The following is a 16,598-nucleotide window of genomic DNA, read 5'->3' as shown; positions in this document are numbered from 1 at the left end:
TTTGTCTTGTTTGTTTGTTACTTTCAGTTTTATATCTCACATAGGAATGAAATCATATGGTTCTTGACCTTTTCTGACTTATTTTGCTTAGCACAATAATCTCAAGAGCCATCAATGGTGTCACAAATGGCAGTATTTCATCTTTTCTTATAGCTGAGTAATATTCCATTGTATATATGTACCACATCTTCTTTATCCAATCATATGTTGGAGGACACTTTGGTTGTTTCCATGTCTTGGCCACTGTAAATAATGCCACAATGAACACAGGGGTACATAGCTCTTTATAGATAAATGTTTTCAGATTTTTTTTTTTGGTAGATACCCAGAAGAGGAATTGCTGGGTCATATGGTAATTCTAGTCTCAATTATTTGAGGAACCCCTATAATGTTTTCTATAGTGGCTGTACCAATGTACATTCCCACCAGCAGTGTATGAGGGTTCCTTTTTCTCCACAGCCTATTCAACAATTATTACTTGTCTTATTGGTAATAGCCTTTCTCAGTTGTAATGTAGCTTTCAGTTCCTCCCATTAAAAGGTAGCATCTATTTTTCCACCCTAAATCAGCTGGCTTTCTGCCCTGCTTTAGCCAACAGCGTATTGGTGGAAGCAACAGTTCTGAACCACATGAGGGCTTGCCTTCTTCACTCTAATTCTTGGACTCCTGTGACTGCTAGGTGAATAAGCATGGGCTCTTGAATTTCATAATTACCTTTTATTTCCAATTGCTCTTCTCATGCCCCCTTCCCCTGTGTTTCTTCCAAACAACTAATATCCAAGTTGTCTTCTTCCACTTCTTCTCCTTTCTTTTGTCCTTCTCTCCTTCAAATCAAAAGTTTCCCATTATGGGTTTTTCCTAAACTGAAAAAGAAATCATGAAAAGAAAGAAGTATGTTTATATGATGTCAAAACATTCAAATTCAAAGTGAAAATTTTGCTTGCACATTGAGATACATTCAAAAGTGAGAAGAGTGTTTTCACATGCATTCTTGGAAACATGCTTGTTTTTTTTTTCTGGAAATGAGCATTCAGAAAGTTGACAAGAATTTGTTTTTAATCTAAGTATGTTTGCATGTATGGACAGTGCTAGGACTAACCCTGTATGATGATGTTTCACCCTTGGCATTATGTATTTGATATCTGAGTGACTGTATATGCTAATGACACAAGCTCCCTTTACATGTTTCGTAATACCAGATTCCAAACTAAATCTCTAAGTTGTCCATGTTCTTTCTCTGTATAACTATAGTATGAACCATATTATTTCATTACTTATAAATTAAATATTCACAAGTCATTAGGTTCTAATTTGTGAGCAAAAATCCAGAGAAATTAAATTCATTTTTGTTCTTACTGTATTCAGAAAAATAAAATAACATTCCCCTATAACTTTTTACTAACCATATAAAATGAAATTATAAAAACTCTGAGTTTATTGGTTGCAGTATTTTTTACATCTATTTATAATCCTTGGAAATTAACATATTATTCCTAGTTATTTCATACAAAATCTGGCATTGTGCACAGACAATTGACATATTCTATTCAGACTGTCAATAAACAAATTTCATTCACCACGGTACATAGCTTTTTCCATGACAATTTTTATTTCCAGTTTTCTTTTCCATCTCAAAAAGCAGAAATTTATATTTTTTAAAGAGCTGATTTTAGGGTTATAATGATTTTCTTTGTTTTCCACTGAAACTCTTGAAAAAAATCTTTGAGATCTGCAGAAGACATTGCAAATTAAAAAAAAAGCAATCTTTATACGTAGTCCAAATTGCTTTAACTTTCTCATAATATTGAACAGGATTTCACTTCAAAACTTCATCATCTACTTATTTCCTTCAAGTCATAAAAATGGGGAGCAGGTGCTGTGGGAAGTTTGAATAAGGTCACGTATTGGGTAATTCCACACAGTGTCTAAATCACTTACAGAGAAACAGGTAATCATGTCTTTCAAGAAAGTCATATTCTCTGGTAGAAAAAAGAAGAGATTTTGGCAAGAGTCTTTCTTTTTTAAAGAGAAATTTAGTACTGTTTAAAGAATGTTTCATGACTAAGTAAAATTCAACCCTTTTAGAAACTGTTTCATACGTGACTAAATTAACCCATGAATATAAGTTAGTTGGTAAAGCTTTTGAAATATTTTGTAAAATGTCAGGTGGTGGCACTTGCAGCTTTATTAGCATCGTGTGTGTGTGTGTGTGTTGACAACTATTAATACTGCTTAATGATTGCTTTACTTCTCATTTTTTGAATTCTTAGCACTTTTTGTTTTCTGGACCAACGTCTTTCAGGAACCTACTTAATTTTGACAAGACCTTTTCTGTGTAAAAATAATATGACTTGAAAAAAAAAGTGTATATTTTCGAAAATACTGTTAAATAAGAAATTTGAGGACAAGAAAATAAAGCATAATTTAGATTAGAAAAGCTAATTTTCTATGAAGTATGATAGGAAAATAGATGATTTTATTTAAATTATCATGGTGAGATTTTATTCCTGCTAGCAAATGAAGTCCACATTCCCTCTGCCCCCTCTCAAAAATGATTAGTTGACAGGCTTATCTATTGCAGCACAACTCTCACACTCATCATTTTATAGCAACTTAGATATTTCAAATGAAAGCTGAAGATAGTTGGTTCCAAGGCAGGAAAGTATGAAAATATTCTATTTTTAGTGATTGGTTTGAAAAAATTCAGATTCCCATATGTTGCTTTCAAATGCTGTGTTTTCCTTTCCTGTGCTCTGAGAAGCTAGCTGTTGCAGTGATGCTCTAGCCCAGTGACAATTGGGCTACATCACTATGTGTTAATAGTATGGGGCAGACTCTGTACAATTGGCCTGACTTTTGTATAGCATGGATTACATGTGTGTGAGAGGGTATGTGTGTATTTGTAAACATGTGTGTGTACGAGGTTTGACAATTAAGTTTAATAACTTGGTTGCAACGATGTTGCTCACCTTTTTTGATATCAGAGGGATTATTCATTATGAATTTGTACCAACTGGACAAACAGTTAACCAAGTTTACTATTTGGAAGTGCTGAAAAGGCTGCATAAAAATGTTACACAAAAACGACCTGAACTTTTTGCCAACAATTCATGGCTGCTGCATCAAGACAATGCACCAGCTCACATGGCACTGTCTGTGAGGGAGTTTTTAGCCAGTAAACAAATAACTGTATTGGATCACCCTCCCTACTTATCTGATCTGGCCCCCAATGACTTCTTTCTTTACCTGAAGATAAAGGAAATATTGAAAGGAAGACATTTTGATGACATTCAGGACATCAAGGGTAGTACGATGACAGCTCTGATGGCCATTCCAGAAAAAGAGTTCCAAAATTGCTTTGAAGGGTGGACTAGGTGCTGGCATCAGTGCGTAGCTTCCCAAGGGGAGTGCTTCGAAGGTGACCATAGTGATATTCAGCAATGAGGCATGTAGCACTTTTTCTAGGATGAATTCGTGAACTTAATTGTCTGACCTTGTACATAAAAATGTTAGCTGACTACTTACTGAACAGTAGGCCCATATAACATTTAAATTTTTATATTCATTTAAAATTTATATATAGTAATTTCTCTAATGAAAATTTATATTTTTATAATGGGATAAAAATTTTAAGACAAATTAAAATATACTTTTCAGAATTTTTCAAAATTTATGAAGAGAACAAGTGTACATTATTTTTTGAGGGGGGAGAGAGGAGATTTGTCATTAGAGAAAGTTCTGAGACTGTATGAAAATGAAGGGAAATTATTTTGTAAAAACTGAAAATCTCCTTTCAGCACCATATATTTGAACTCCCTTACCCTCTTCCACCTCCCCCACCCTTGACTTCGAGTGGTGAACACACAATGCAATATATAGATGATGTGTTATAGAACTGTACACGTGAAACTTATGTAATTTTATTAACCAATGTCACCCCAATACATTTAATTAAAAACAGTGAAAACTGACAGTGAAAATTTGCTATTGAAATGAACAGGCGCAGTTAATTGCAATTAATTAAACTATATGAGTTAAAACATCCTGATAGCAACTGAGAATATCTTAATAAAAAAAGTCTTTATCTTTTTATTAACTTACCTTCTGATAACTTTTTGTTTTTTTAATGGCACCCTGACACAGAAACACAGATTTTTCTGTTTTGAATGCAGCACTAAGAATGAGACATAAATACCAATTTGAGTACAGGTGTCTTGAAAGTTTAATTCCTTCTTTGCAAAAATAGCAATAACAACATGAAAATAACTTGTGAACAGAAAGAAAATCAGTGGAACTTCTACATGAAAAAAATTCAGAGGACTTTTATTTTTACCACAGTGATTCAGGTCACAAGAAAGGCCTGTACTTTACTGCTCAGGGACATTTGCTTACGTCTCTCAGAATGTGTGCACTTTGTTGTGGTAAAAAAATTAAATATCGTAAGAATACATTTTCCATAGGAAAACATTTTTTTCAATCCTTACCCATTGTTTTAAATTTAAATATGGTACCGATTTAAGTAGTAACTTTCTGTGTATGAACCAGGAGTTGTTTTTTAAAGCTCTGGTACTTCTGCAGTATTTCTTAGAGACCGAGAGAATGATGATGAGGATGAAATATTATTAATGAAACATTAATCAAGGTCTTCCGTGTGCTGTATACTCTTTTAATGGCTTTACCTGCATTAATTATTGAATCTTCACAAAGTCCTGATGAGGAAGGAGCTATTATTACCGAGCTTTGGTGAGAAGAAAACTGAGGTAGTAGAGAATAAGTTGCCTAAGGTCACCCAACTAGGAGGTGGCAGCGCCCAAGCCTGAATTCTTGACTCAAGCCTTATATAACAAAGAATACAGTGGTGCCTCACCTACCTATCTGAATATCATGAAACTATAGCACTGCCTTTCATACAAGAGGGAATTTTTCATTTAGAATTTTAAAATAAGAGAAATAAACATGGGTAAAATACAAGTAATTTTAGCTGGATATCTATATTCAGGCTTTGGTCTTTGTCAGTGGTATGCTTTAGTTTATATACTATTGAAATGTGTTTGAAAACACACACACACACACACACACACATACACACACACACACCCATATATATAATATACGTACTGTATGTAACTGTATATTCACTCATAGTAATTACAGTTGACAGTAAGATAAGAATCTATCATTAACATACAAAATTATGTGCAATGAACATGTATTTAATGATAGGTTCTTATTTTACTAGTGACTGTAATAAAGAACTCAATTCTGCTGTCTAATAGATTATTGATGAGTAAATATATGTTATAGTCCTAGGACTTAAAAAATAGAAACTCTTCAGTTTGTTAGGTGTGTCTGGATTTACATATACAAAGAAAAATAGCAATGCAAAGTCGTGCTTTCTAAACCCCAAATAAAGATAAAGAGGAGACCTGGCAACATTTAGAGATGGTTCTGTAGAAATTATAGGATTTGACTTTGCCTTGAAGCATTCAGAGGAGGAAAGATGCAAGAGGAAGAAAACAAGATTATAAACAAAGACATGACCATGCTGTGGTGGTAGAGGTCTACAAAGAATTCTAAAAATGAGACAAATGTGGCTGCTTTGGTGCAGGGGCTTAGTAAGGAGTTAAATAGTTTTTGCACAGAGGTTTGATGTATACTAGGTGCACATTCAGTTGATACCTTTGTATCTACCACAGATATAATCAATCAGATGGTATTTACCTTGCCCTAACTGACTGATGTTTTTTGCTCCCTTCTTTTTGGAATCTCTGTTCTCCTCTGTCTTGTCAAATTTCATCCTGTTTTGAAGTTCTGTGAATCTTTCTCCATGGTGTCTCTCAGATCTTCCTTTCCGTTACAGTGTTATTTTGCAAGCACGCTTCTCCATTACCTTAAAACTCAGTAGATTAGTTTGCATTCTTTGGGACTCTTTAAGTAATTTAGCTTAAGTTAAAAAAGAAGAGTTTATTGGCATATATGTAACTAAGCTGGTAAAAAAAGAAGGGGTAAAACTTGCCTCAGGGACAATTGAATCCTCTTTAATCTATAGTAGTAGTAGTAGTCTTTAAATGTATTTTTAGCATGGTATTCTCTCTCATATCCAAATTGAACTTTTCTTCCCAGAATTGACATTTATTTTCAGTAGTGGTTCTACAATGTCTTCTCTCATGATTGTCAATTTGTTCCATTTGTTGTAGGTTCAAAACCAGGCTCTCTAATTTACTGGTTAGGTGATTTTAGGCAATTTGTTGATCCTCTTTGACCTTCAATTTTCTTATCCCTAAACTAGGGATGCTAATTGTGCCAACCTCATGAGTTTACTGGGAAGATTTAAAGAAACTCAGCAAATACATGAAAAACACTTAGCATAGGGATAATCACATAGTAGATATTCAATAACTATTTGTGGAAAGAATGAATGGATAAAATAATAAAATATCTGGGACAGAATTTCTAATTCTTTTATTCTGTGTTTTCTCATATGTCTCTTCCACCTAGAAGTCCCTATTCTCTTATTATTGCATGCCCACCAGTTTCAAGATTTGATTAAAAGTTATTTCTGACTCTGACTTTAGTTTTTAATTGCTCCATTTTGTATCCTAGTCTCCAAACCACTGGACAGAAGGTTTTGCAGTCATATAAACAAATAACATACTAAAACTAATTATATTTTTATGTCTCCATAAAAAAATGAGAATATATATATTTTTTAATCAGGATAAGCTATGACACCTAAATCCTGTGTTTATCTATATATTTGAATTTCCATTCTTTGTTCCTTGGTGTGATTAGTTGTGGCCTGAAAATTACATGCTGCATTCAAACAGATTATACATATATAACCTGCTATTGTTTCTCAAAGTCTGTGGGTTTATCATATATATCCTTTATTATGTTGAGTTATGTTTCCTTTATACCTACTTTCTTGAGCGTGTTTATCATATATGAATGTTGAATTTTGTCAGATGCTTTTTCTGCATATATTGAGATAATCAGATGATTTTTATCCTTGGTTTTGTTCATATGTGTATCACATTGATTAATTTGCCAATGTTGAACTGTCCTTGTATCACTGGAATAAGTCCCTCTTGATCATGGTGTATAATCCTTTTACTATATTGTGAATTTGGTTTGCTAGTATTTTGTGGAGGATTTTTGCATCTATATTCATCGGGGATATTGGCCTGTACTGTTCTTTTTAGTCTTGTTCTTGTCTGGTTTTAGTATCAGGGTAACACTGGTCTCATAAAATGAGTTTAAAAGCATTCCCTTCTCTTAAAATTTTTGGAAGAGTTTGAAAAGGATAGGCATCAAATCTTTAAATGTTTGGTAGAATTTACCAGTAAAGCCATTTAGTCTTGGCCTTTTTGTTGTTGTTGTTTTTATTATTGATTCAATCTCCTTATTAGAAATAGGTCTTTTCAGATTTTCTATTTCTTTATGATTCAGTCTTGGAAGATGGTATGTATCTGGGCAGTTATTCATTTCTTTTAGGTTGTCCAATTAGTTGGTATATAATTTTTCCTAGTCATCTTTTATAATTCTTTGTATTTCTGTGGTATTAATAGTAACATCTCTTTTGTTTCTGATTTCATTTTGAGCCCTCTTTTTTTCTTGGTGAATCTAGCTAACAGTTTGTCAATTTTGTTTATCTTTTCAAAGAACCAGCTCTTAATTTCATTGATTTTTACTGTTGTTTTTAGTGTTTATTTTATTTTTACTCTGATCTTTGTTTCCTTCCTCCCTCTAATTTTGGGCTTCATTTGTTCCTTTAGTTCTTTTTAGTGTAAAGCTTGGTAATTTATTTGAGATATTTCTTGATTCTTAAGGTAAGCCTGTATTACTATTAACTTCCCTCTTAGGTGTTCTTTTGCTGCATCCCATAGATTTTGGTATGTTGCATTTCCATTTTTATTTTTCTCATGGTATTTTTTGATTTATCCTTTGATTTCTTTGTTTACCCTATGGTTGTTCAATAGCATGTTGTTTAATCTCCACATGTTTTTTATTTTTCCAGTTTATTTCATATACTTGATTTCTAGTTTCATACTATTTCGGTCAGAAAAGATGCTTTATATGATTTCAGTCTTCTTAAATGTATTGAGACTTATTTTTTGGCCTAACATGTGATGTAGCCTGGAGAATATTCCATTGCACTTAACAAAATGTGTATTGTGCTGCTTTTGGATGAAATATTCTGTATTTATCTATTAAAGACATATTTTCTAATCATTCCTTTAAGGCCAATGTTTCCTTATTAATTTTCTGTCTGGATGATCTATCTATTGATATAAGCAGGGTATTAAAACCCCCTACTATTGTTCTAGTGCTGTTTATTTCTCCCTTTAGGCGTGTTTATATTTGCTTTATATATTTAGGTGCTCCTATGATAGGTGCATAATATTTACATATGTTGTATCCTCTTGTTGGATTACCTGTTTATCTGTAATGCCCTTCTTTGTCTTAAACTAGTTACTTAACTTCAATAGAATTCCTAAGCTTTACACTTTTATTTATCCTCCCTGTTACATTTCAGGTTATTGATGTTACAGTTTGTATATTTTTTATATTGTGTAACTAATAAACATTATTGTAGTAATTGTTATTATTATTATTATTATTGTTTTTTAACTTTAAACTAGAGTTGTCAGTGAATTACACACCTCATTACCATATCACAGAGTCCAACATTGGCTATACATGTACCGTTACTAGTGAGTTTTACACTGCCTTCTTATATTTTTATGATGTTAATTAGCATCATTTTATTTCCATGCAAAGAATTTCCTTTGGCATTTCTTATAGTTTTAGGGTAATGCATTCCTTCCACTTTTGTTTGGTCATCCCTCCTTCCTTTAAGAATGACAGCTTTGCCAGGTAGACAGTCTTTTGGTTGAAAGGTATTTTCTCTTCTTATAATATTTTGAATATGTTGTCTCATTTTCTTCTGGACTGAAACATAACTGTTGAGCAAACCGCCAATATTCATATTGATGTTCCCTTGTTTGTACCTTCTCTCTTTTCTCTTGTTAGTAAGGCAACTGTTCAAGCAGAGTTTTGGTTTGTGGGTGCTGGGAGGGGTGGGGGGGAGGATGCGTTGTGCCACTGGCTGTGAATAGCTGGATAGGACTATTGGTTTTGTTCCCTACCTAATTGAGGCTGTAGGAAGGGCTTAATAGTTACCTGGATTCCCTGGTCAGGTTTACTAAACAGTCAGGATTGGGTGCTATATTTAGCAGTATGTAGAGCTATGAATTATCTTCCCTGCCCTGGTGAACCATCACGATGGGATCCAGGCCATGCATGACTCATTTGGTGACTCAAATCAGGTAAGAGTGTGCACTGAATATCCTGATCAGGTGAGGCCACTAGTTTTACTCTGCACACAGGGGAAGCCATGGCCTATACTCTCTGTTCTAGTGCCACTGTAAGCAGGGCTGTTGGATGGGCTATGCAGCTTCCCATATGCTCCGGTAAGGTTTCCTGGTCAGGTGGACTGAAGGTTGTGTTCAGAAGTAAGTGGAGTTATTAATTAGTTTTTCTGCTTAAGTGCAGTGAGAGAAGCAGCTCTAAGGCCACTAATGCTCTTTGTTTCTGTTCTTGGCTCAAGCTGACCTGCACCCCATGTTCCCTGGACAAACAGGGCCATTGGCTTTGCTTTAGGGGCAGTCAGCTCTGCCTGCTTGCCTCTAGGCTTATGCAACTTCCACACATTCTCACCAGGTCTTCCTGTCAGATGGGTCTGGGGGTCATGGGCCATGCTCTGCAGTGGGTCTGACTGATTTAGGCTCCTGCCTGGGCATAAGAACCAGACTCCAGGGCCAGCAGAACTTTTTATTTGATGACCCAAATCAGGCATACCTGTACCCCAATGTGCCCCTGACTTGGTTCTACAGATCAATAAAGCCACTGATTGGGCCTACAACTTGGGCTTTGCAGGTAGAGACCAGTTGGCCAAGATCTGAGTGCTGGCTGTTGGAAGTCCATCACCCCTTCTCTGTCATAATCAGATTCCCCTGCAATCCCTGTGGGGTGAAACCAGAACAGGGCTCCCACAAAGTGACTCACAATTTAGGGGGTGCTGGATATCATCACAGGGCTCTCTTTTCCCACTGGAGGAACTGTAGGCACAGGGGAGACCTTTCCATGTGGTGCTGGACCTGCTCAGGGGAGGGGAAGTTCAGTGGGCGTGTTGCCATTCCTCTTAGCCTTTTAATACTGTCCATCTTGGTCTCTGCAGTGCAATTCCTCTTCACTGCTGAGTTCTAGGATTCTTTCAGTGGTATTTTATTCATGACTACAGTAGATCCCTTATCCATGGGGGATATGTTCCAGGAACCCCACTGGATGCCTGAAACCATGGGTAGTACTATGATTTTTCCTAAGCATACATACCTTTCCACTTAAAGGAAGCACTTTACAGCTTCTACTTGGTATATTCAAATGGCCAGCAACATTAGTCTTGCACTTTGGGGCTATTATTAAATAAAGATTACTGAAATACAAGCACTGCAATATCTCAATGGTTGTTCTGATAACTGAGATGGCCACTAAGTGACTAATGGGTGGTTAGTGTATACAACATGGACATGCTTGACAAAGGGGTGATTCATGTCCCATTTAAGATGGAGCACGGTTTCACTATGCTACTCAGAATGGCCCATGACTTAAAACTTATGAATTCTTGATTTCTAGAATTTTCCATTTAATATCTTTGTACTGTGGTTGACCACAAGTAACTGAAACCAGGGGAAACTGAAGCTATGGAAAGCAAAACTGTGGCTAAGGACTACTGTAGATGTTAGTTGTTGTATTTTTTGGGGGGACAGTGAGGTCAGGAACGACCTAGGTCACCATCCAGGTGGCATCACTGTCCCTCTCTACGTTATTAAATATTAGTATAGGTGCTACTGTGAAGAGATTTTACAAATGTAATTCAAGTTTCTAGTCTAAGTAAATAAAAAAGTGAAATTATCCTAGATAGGCTTGCCTTAGTTGGAAAATCTTTAAAACTGATCTTGAATTGTCCCTGAGTAAAGAGTGACTGTCACCTGTGGACATGAAAGTTTCAGCTGTGCCTTTGAGGTTCTAGCCTGCTTATGACCTTGTCATTCTGCTGCCTGCTCTCTGGATTTTGGACTTGCTTAGCTAGGCTCCCACATATGAGTAAGCAAATTCCTTTTAATGAATTCCTTAATATAAATATGTTCTACCTATATTAATATATAGCTATAGATATATAATCTCTCTTATTGGTTTTGCTTCTTTGGTTGATCCCTGAATAAAGTTTCATAACATTAACACAAGCGAATTATAAATTTCTCTCAAGATGAATGCTCTGAGAGGAAAAGATTCAGTGAATACTTTATCTATTTTCTTAAAAAGAATGACTTTCAGGCCAAACAGGAGCATACGTCTTCTGGGAAAATAATTTATAAAATAAATTATTCTTCTCTCATAAGCAAACTCAGATACTTCCAAACTTAAAACAATAAAAAATATCAATCATTCTTACTTTCACCTTAGGTATTGCATTCATTCCTCTTTTAAGAGCTCTCAGAAGAGTAGTCTATAATCATAGTCTCCATTTTTTCTCTTTTCATTCACTCCTCAGCTATTAGACTTGCTTTATATTCTCAAATATCTACAAAAGTGGTCCCGACTTCTTTACCATTAAATGTAACAGCCATATTTAATGATCACTTTAGTTAACTCCTTAGCATCATTTAGTAATATTTGACCTCTCTTTCCTTCTGAGAAACCTCTCTCTTCATTGGCATCCAAGACATTACAACATTCTGGTTTTCCTATTGTTTCCAGATTACTGGCTCATCAACCTCTGGCTATAGTTCAGCAACTCAAGATTCAGTCCTATTTTTCTTATTTTTTTCCTATATTCTCTCCTTAGGAGTATTATCCCGCATGCATGGCTTCAATAATCAACCAGATGTCAGTGACTTTCAAATGTGTATCACCATTCCATTTCTGACCTTTGCATCCAACAGCTTCTTCAATATCTCTACTCGGTTGTCTCAAAAGAACTTTAATGCAATGGGTCCAAGAGTTAACTAGTGATTTTTTTCCCTTAAACCTTCCCTTCTCCGGTATTCCTCCGTTTAGTAATGAACATCATTATCCATTTGCACAATTTAAAAATCTGAGAGTAATCTTCATATATCCTGTGGTTTCACTTCCTCCTTCCTAGGCCCTCTATCATACTTATCACTCCCACCAATTTTGCCATCTAGAATCTGACTTCTCTGTGTATCCTCCACTCCAATCTAATTTCAAACCACCTCAATCTCAAAACTAGACTGTAAAAGTACCTAATGAGTTTCCATCAACGATCCTTGCTCAACACCCTTAAATTCACTTTTTACACTGTGTGCAAAAAGTCATTTTGTGCCCTAAATCTCAGCCTGTTAATCCATGCTTAAAATCCTTCAGTGGCTTCTTAGTCACCTACATCTACATTGTCATTTTTTGCCATTCTCTAAATTTATCTGTCCCAACAACACTCATCTTTCATTTCCCACTTCTAGGACTTCACATCCTGTCTCCATGCCTGCCACACACCATCTCTAGTCATCTCAAAATTAACTAACTCTCAGTTACTTTTTACTCATTATTTGGATTTTAGTTCAAATGACATTCCTAAGGGAATAATTTCCTGATGTCCATGATCATATTTCCCTGTCATAACCTCTCAAGCATCTGTATTTTTCCTTAATAACACTTATATCTGTGTGCTCCGTGAGAAACTGAGGTGTGCCTGTTTTTCATCATTGTATTTTCAAGTGGTGGCATAGACATAATACATGGTAGACAGTCACAAAGTACTTGAGCAGCAACTAAATAAATGAATGATTAAATGAAGCACCATTATAGCATCTTAGATAGTTCCTGTAACTTATTAGTGTTGACATGTGATAAGAACTGGAAGAGCATGACCTTGTGGATTTCCATATTTATTCTTTCTTAATTGCATATACTTTGCATTTGCACAGTGTCTAAATCACAGGCTGATTTTTCTTAACCTACTGAAGTTGAGCATTCAGCCTGTGATGTGAAAATCAAGCTGCGCTTTCTCTACTTAGCATCATCACCAAACCACAAATTCTGCAATTAAAAGTACAACTTTGTAGGTGATGCATGAGGATCTTCAGCTTGTTTATGCATAGCATTATTGCCTCTATAGATCTTTTGGGCGTAAAAACATTCCTTGCATTTATAATATAAGCAACTGACACAAAAATACACAGCTAGCAGAAGAGGAAAAAAGTTCCATTTCTGTGTGACTCATAGTTACACCTACAGTTTATATAACTCAGGCAGGATTTTTAATTCCCTATTCTAAATTTATATATTTTCCTCAAAATATCTGATGATTGTCAGTCAATAATTGCTAATTAACTTACCTTCTGAAATGGAATCTTCATATTATGAACTCTTAAGAGTTTTAAGACAGTTGTACCAAGAAATAAAAGATACAGACTAGAAGTAACTTGCTTATGCATAAGAAGGGTAACATTTTGGACCAGTAAGATCCTAAATACAATGAAAAGAATATTGATCCTATTATTGTTTCCAGGTTCTTGAAATTTCAGTCTTCAAATAGTTTGGTCATATGATATATGTATATATTTTTTTTGGTGATATGATTTTTTTGGTCATATGATATATACATAATTTTTTTTCTTGGATAAAGTCAATAGACTTATTCAAAGAGCTAGATGTGTCTTCAGAAATCCCAGGTGTTGCAGTGATAGAAAAAGTCCAGCACTGTCAAAATATGGTGGAGCATTCTTGGCCTGAACTTTAACACTATTCTGTTATCACTCTGATGTTGAGTACAAAGAGCTTAACAATTTTCTCTTCATCTTCTTTCCTGTGTCCCCTGCATCTTGGCTTCATTTAGTAAGACGCAGGGGATTGAAAAACAGGTCACAAGTAGCCTAATGGCATATTTGTGTTCCACATTTGAGTAATTTCTCAAACTTCTGGTATTATTTTATATGCTTCTGTACAGAATTCTTGCAGGGAGTATAATTATTTCATAAGACCAAGTCATATGGTATTGGTGGGATTGTGTGTGTGTGTGTGTGTGTGTGTGTGTGACAGAGCAGTCCTAAGCCTTAGGGTTAAGTGTCTGTCATAGAAATAGGCCAGCTGTAGGTCATGTTTTGTATGGGACTTATAGAGTGGGAGTCAGAAAGGAAAATAGGGCACCTATGGAAAACTTTAAATCTGGCATTCAAGGTTCAGGAATACATTAGAGCTGAGGGCATAATCTGGTTTTCAGCTCTGCCAGCCCATAAACAAAAGTCCTTGTATCTCTAAGTTACTGGGTTTTATCACCAAGAAGCACATAGGACTGTCACTGTTCTGATAAGCAACAGGCTCTACTTTGTAAAAACAGGTGTACACAGGTAATTAACGACAAAAACTCTGAGTTTTCGTGCTTGATGGAGGATTGAGCTTGGTGGAGGCCAGAAGGAAAGGTAGATAATGAAGCCTAAAGTTAACTCATATAAATTTATGTAAAAATAAAACCAAGTGATAAAAGAGGTATATGTGTTGACCCTTTAGGGGCTCCACTGGAACTGATCTCAGTGGAAAGTGCCCTCCTCTGGTGGAACCACCGTCACCTCAGTGATAATTACATAGCAATTAGTGGACACTGTCTCAGAAATCTCCACAGTTTGTGTAAGGTATTTTCAAAATCAATTTGTAAAATATCTTAGGGTTGCTCACAAATGACTACATTTATTGATATTTACAGTTAAATATTAAAGTTCCATGTAATATTGTTAACTTTTCCCCTCATGTCTAAGAACACATTATCTTGGTTTCTTAGTGTGAAGAATGATGTTTTGGAAGATAATAGGCCCTGTTATACATTACCTATTCAAAGAAAGCATGAATGAGACACGAGTATTAAGAGGCATTTAATAACACTTTTTTGGTAGTTGTATTGAATCAATCTTATCTATATATTAAAAAAGATTTAAGCTCTGGTCAATAAAAATGAAACAAAAAGTATTCAGAACTAATCAAACTACTTACATTGATTATGATATTAAATAATCAGTTTGATTTAGCAGCTCATTTATCACCAGCTGTGCTAGTGCTGTGTTGACACAGTTTAAATCAACTGAAATTCAAATTTCAGTTGAGGGGTTAAATCAAAATCACAGTACATTTGAAGCTTACCAGTTAGACATTTGGGATTATGCTATTCTTGGATACTAGTAGTAGTAGTAGTAGTAGTATAGTAATAATAATAATAAAAGTGTAATCACTCATCCAAAAATTTATAAAATAAAGTATTTTTTCTAAAGACCAGGATGTCTTTCTCTGGGTGTGATTCACATTTTATAGAATGTGGGCAGGTTGTGGTTCATACTAGTGGTTAGTCGCAAAGATAAGAGAGTTCTGACCCACTGACTTAATGTCAGGGCAGAGCTGATGTTATTATAGTATCCTGGCTACCTTTTGAAGGCAGGTTTTATTTTACATTTCTCAGTTTATTCAGTGCACTAAAGTGTTCTTGTTTGTTTTACGCTACACTTTACCCTTGTGGAGTTGGGATATTATCATGATTCCCTTAGGAACTCTAGAATCAGAATCATTAGAGAGAATGATGAAATTAAGCAAAGTGTGAAAGACATGCAGCATGGAAGCAATTCTAGAAAGAGAAAAAGCAGTATCTTGGATAGAAGAGTGAATTGAATTTCTCAATGAGTCCACTGTCTTCCAAAGGTCCTCCAAAAGCCTGGGGTGGCTTTATTTTCTTCATTTGGTGAGATGATCTTTGAGATTACACCTAACTGAACCATTAGATAAGCCTTGCATTAAGCAAGGCCCTGAGTATTTAAGCATATATGTGCATATGCATTTGTTGGGAAACGAGTTTGTTAGGAAATGATCTGAATTAAATGAACTACAACCACCCTCGATGTTTGTTCAGGACACCAAAGTTATGGCCAGCATCTACTAGTTTTTCTCAGATATTCTGGGCAGAAGAAATGTTATTGTCCTTGAGAAGCTAACTGGCTTATGACCAATTTGTTTGTAACTATTACATCAGTATCTGTTATCTTTACAACCCACTGCTAACTAATGCAGGGGGTTCCTGACCTCAAGCAGAGAACTCTGGAAGATAAGTCTTGCCTACAAATAGCTATAAAATAATTCAAGGCATGTTAAGTGCTGGAAGAAAAATAAGAGTAAAATGCCAAATAGATTCTATGGTGAGATTAAAAAAAAAATCCCCAATAATACACTTTAGAAACAAGTCTGTTTGATATTACATATATATATATATAATGTAGTGTATATAATCATATATTATATAATATATATTATGTATAGCTTTCCAAAGGTCTTATTCTGCAGAATACTGTTCTAGAATGTTATTAGGTGTCTTGTTAACAAAAATATTTCATGTTTAACAACATTTGGGAAATGCTAATTGGTGTATAAGGGGTCCACTTATTCTCCCATCCTCATGTTTTTACCAGAGTGTATCAGAGGGAATATTTCAATAGAATATCTACCTCATCCGCCATCTCACTGTCTCTCTTTTTCTCTTTTCC

General features: G+C 35.1%; 1 long non-coding RNA gene across 1 annotated transcript in view; it reads right to left on the bottom strand.

The window, feature by feature from the left end:
* Window positions 1–357: 357 nt before the first annotated feature.
* The window catches only part of LOC141570424 (uncharacterized), a 229,847-nt gene continuing 213,606 nt past the window's right edge, over window positions 358–16,598 (bottom strand). Inside the window, exon 4 of the long non-coding RNA XR_012494432.1 lies at window positions 358–863. This is a non-coding gene — a long non-coding RNA (uncharacterized LOC141570424). The remainder of the gene's footprint in view (window positions 864–16,598) is intronic.

This window comes from Rhinolophus sinicus, linkage group LG03 (assembly GCF_036562045.2).
Source record: "Rhinolophus sinicus isolate RSC01 linkage group LG03, ASM3656204v1, whole genome shotgun sequence".
Classification (NCBI taxonomy): Eukaryota; Metazoa; Chordata; class Mammalia; order Chiroptera; family Rhinolophidae; genus Rhinolophus; species Rhinolophus sinicus.
Note: the sequence above shows the minus strand (reverse complement) of the source record. Positions and strands in the feature narration are given on the sequence as shown.